The following is a 4,216-nucleotide window of genomic DNA, read 5'->3' as shown; positions in this document are numbered from 1 at the left end:
CCTGGACACACCTAGGCTCTCACTGTGCTCCCTTCCCACACTGTGGCTTGGCATGAGAGACGCTAACACTCCTATAATGGGGAGATGCTGACTAGGGGACTGAGGACCGTTGAGCTACTCAGAGCTCTGAATTAAAGGTTCCTCCCCAGGGTGGCTCTGTGCCTTCTGCCCTGCCCCCATGGCCAGGGCAAGACAAGACATGCTTTCTGATCAAGTCTCTTTTATTGAGGAAGTGAGCAGGGTCTAAATAGCTGTATAGTGGAAGCAGTTGGGTGGGACTTTTTGTGGATTGGTAGTGGAGGTCCAGGACCACAGGAAGATGTTGAGGCAAGTGGGGATTGGTGCTGCAGCACTTCTTGCCCAAATAAGGGAAAATATAACGCGAGTGTTCTATCACTCCCCATATATCCCTCCTTTTATTAAATACATCAAGCGGAAATTGACAGTGCCCTGTGGGGACAATGTCTGGCTTGGGTCAAGGACTTCTTTACATGAGATGGACCAGACCTTATCCGTTTTGGGATCGCAGGGTGGTAGTAGACCCTGTTCCTGTTTTAGGTGGTCAGCGGTACTGTATGTGGGTCCTAGTTGCCTGTTATTGACTACTTGTTTGTCTCACCAGGGGGACCTATATCAGATTAGGCCACATTATTACAAGGTCCATTTGAGGGAACCTTCTCACGATACTCTTGTTGATCTGTCATTTTCAGCTGATGATAATGTATCTGAATGGGCTTTGCAGCAAAGGCATCTAAACGTGAGCTGATGAATGCTGTAAGCTTTAGAAAAATACAAGGTCCTATCATGAGCAACAGTAGGAGTGAGAAGAGGAGTCCCAACAGGGGCACAAGATAGGTGAACATCCCTCCCACAATGAGGAGAAGGGTTCGTCTGCAAGTTCTTGTCTCTGCTTGAGTAGTTGATCTTGTAGCTCTCGGATTTTGTCTTGAACTATGTCTGATTTATTAACATAAAAACAACACCTTTTTTTTTGTAAAGCAAGACATATTCCCCCATGCTCTGCTGTCAGAAGGTCCAAGCCTCTCCTATTTTGCAAGACCACTTTTGTTAGTGAATCTATCTGGTTTTGGATATCTTGGATAGTACTAGATAATGTTCGAACATCATCAATCAGCTGGTTAGATAATTTAGTATAAGAATGTACTGCTACCCCCTACCCCACAGAACCTGTCCCCATGGCCACTGTGATTTCCAGCCCCACTAGTAAGGGGATGAATTGGACTGTCCTTTTTGTGTGTACCACAATATAATCTAGACTGGGAAGGGGTACAGGATCATTGCCAGAGATGACGCCTATATCAGGCAGTATGATTGCCATGACATATCATCCTGTCCAGTTGGTAGGTAGGTATGTAAAAGCCAAGCTTCCTCCATATACAAACACATGTCCTTCTTTGGGGCAAATAGGGCTACTGTAGTTAAGTATTTGACTACAACTAGTGAAGGTAACAAACCCAACATCAACAGTGAAGATATCACCGTGAAAGCTTCCTTGAATACAAAAAGACTTTTTGAAGGTTACAGGTTGGACTTTAAAATGGAGGCTAACACTATAGTTTGTGTTTTGGGGGTTTATGATGTCTTGTGAGGTGAGATTAGAAGGGAGAGCAAGGGGCATAGGAGTGTCTTGGGTCATGCATAGCCAACAATTTTGGGCTAAGCCTGGGTTGGAAGCATTAAGGGTTTTTTGTGTGGCTTCTAGAACATCTAAGTGTTGAGTATCTAAATCTACTCCTTGTGACTTGGGGAGTGCTAGGGGATAATAATTTATCTTAGGGAACATTTGTTTCATAATTTGTTCCAGGTGTTTTTGGACTTGTAACTCTCTAGCAGTATTTTGAGGTCCACCGCCATCTCAAACATGTACTGGGGGAAACTTGTTCCAGCAGATCGGCTCTCCAGGGGTGCTGGAGCATGAAGCCTGGGCATACTTGGGTTTACCAAGCACCGTGGGGGTGTTGATCCAGTCACCTCTTATGGTACCATGGTAAGTTCTCTGAAGGATGGCCATAAAATAAGTCTGTTCATTGATGGCTGTGCATTTTTTTAGGGAGTCATAACATGTGATATGTATCTCAGCTTCGAAGGAGCTGTACTTCTTAGGGCAAGGCCCTGGTTTGCCATTAATATTTAGTATTATGTGAAGTTTATTATAGCATTCCCAACTCTGGGAATGGCCTCTTCCCAATCGGGGTGAAAAGGTAAGAAAGGCTATTTTATTGTCACAATCAGTGTTTTGAGTAAAGGTGGTGGGTTTAACCTTAAGAGTACCTCCTCTGCATTCACATGGAGGGCCGTATAATATTTTTAATAGTTCTTGAGGGTTTACCTCTACAAGCCACCTTTGAGGACCCATGGCCAGGTTTGTAGTATTCCCAATAACAGGATCTGGACCTTCATATTCTGTAAGTAAAAATAAGAAAATTTTTTCAGGGCACACCTTCATCCCTGGAATTATCTGTGAGGTTATCTGTTGTGCATTGGGTCCGGTCAATTTGTTTAACCAAACGTTCTGGCAGCCATCTTGTAGATTTTGCATGTTGAGAATAAATGCACACTGATCCTCGTCCCCATATAAGAACTGGATCGGGACCGTTCCAAGTGCCAGTCAGGGGGTCTTGCCACATGACCGAGGCGAATTGAGTCTGTGTTTGAGTATGCCAAAAGCAAGATGCTGCAGAACGACCATTAGCATACAGGATCAAAAAATTTGAGAGTGAAGAGTGCATGGGATACTATATTTCTGGGGGACCCTTGAGTAGGATAGCAATCTCCCCTTTTTATTTTGTTAATGGTGAGCTTTAATGAGAGGTGTGCTCTTTTAACAATACCTTGTCCTTGGGGATTATATGATATACCTGTAGTGTGAAGAATATTGAGTGTCTTACAAAATCGAGCAAAAGTAACACTGGTGTAACCTGGACTGTTATCAGTTTTTAGTTGCTGGGGCACCCCAAAACTGAGAAGGCAGTCAGCATGTGAGCAATAACATGCTTTGTAGCTTCACCTGTTTGGAGGGAGGCATAAATAAATCCACTATAAGTATCAACAATTACATGGACATATTTTAATTTACCAAATTCTGTTATGTGAGTAACATCCATCTGCCACAATGCATTAGGTACCAACCCCGTAGGGTTTATACCTAGATGAAGTACAGGGAGATTTACAGCACAAGAGGGACAATTTTTAACAATCTGTCTGGGCTGATCACGAGTTATTTTGTGTATAAGCTGAAGGGTTTGTGTATTTAGGTGATGTAACTTATGACTATGTTGAGCAGCAAACACGTTGTCGCCAGAGCAATCAGCAAGGACGTCATTTAGGATGGTGGTGAAAACCTGAGCTCAAGTGGCCAAATCAGTTTTTTTTTTTTTGTTAAGGGTCCAGGCAGGTTAGTATGAGCTCTTAAATGTCCCATGAAGAATGGATGTTTCTGAAGATGGATTAGCGTTTGTTGTCTAAACAGATTAGCAGCTGGAGAAGTCCTACAGATAGCACCAACTGTTTCTAAGAGAGGTATGGATTGTGTGAGATAAGCACTGTTAGTGTATATATTGAGGGGCTGAGTTGGAAAGGCATTAAAAACAGCCATGACAGCTTGTAGTTCTGCCAATTGTGCTGAAGAAGAATTTGTTTGAAAGGTGACAACACTATCTTGACATGTATAAGCTGCTGTACCTGAAGATGAACCATCAGTTAATACCAATAGGGCTTTAGGAATTGGTTTGAAAATGGTGACTTTTGGGAAAACAAGTGCATGACAATTGGTGAAGTCAATGAGCTTATTGGGGGCGGGGGGTAATGATTATCAATAAGTCCTGTAAAAGAAGCCAAGGCAATAGGCCAGGTTTTGGTGGTCTGAAGCAGCCAATCTATTTTTTCTTTGGTATATGGCTGAATAATAACATCTGGCTCCTTTCTAAAATAGCATCTTTCACGTTTTTTGTCCAAAATAATAAGGTCAGAGACAGTCTGATAATATGGCTCAATAGTCCTTTTTGGAGAAATAGGCAAGTGTATCCACATTAGAGGTGCAGTTTGCCAGAAAACTGCAGTTGGGGAATGTTTTGTATTGCATATAAGAAATTGCAAGGGTCTATCATAATCTATAAAAGAAATGGTTTGGTCAAAATGGCCTGTTCTACCAGGGAAATAGCCTGTCTGTCTTTTGGGGTAATCTCTCAAGGGGAAG

The 4,216-nt window shown here is 42.6% G+C and overlaps 1 long non-coding RNA gene across 1 annotated transcript in view; it reads left to right on the top strand.

Moving 5' to 3' along the window:
* The first annotated feature begins 2,356 nt into the window (after positions 1-2,356).
* The window catches only part of LOC111814729, a 16,215-nt gene continuing 14,355 nt past the window's right edge, over positions 2,357-4,216 (top strand). Inside the window, exons 1-2 of the long non-coding RNA XR_002819636.1 lie at positions 2,357-2,426; positions 2,634-2,636. This is a non-coding gene — a long non-coding RNA (uncharacterized LOC111814729). The remainder of the gene's footprint in view (positions 2,427-2,633; positions 2,637-4,216) is intronic.

Source organism: Octodon degus, unplaced genomic scaffold, assembly GCF_000260255.1.
Source record: "Octodon degus isolate 3935 unplaced genomic scaffold, OctDeg1.0 scaffold00456, whole genome shotgun sequence".
NCBI classification, from domain to species: Eukaryota; Metazoa; Chordata; class Mammalia; order Rodentia; family Octodontidae; genus Octodon; species Octodon degus.
Note: the sequence above shows the minus strand (reverse complement) of the source record. Positions and strands in the feature narration are given on the sequence as shown.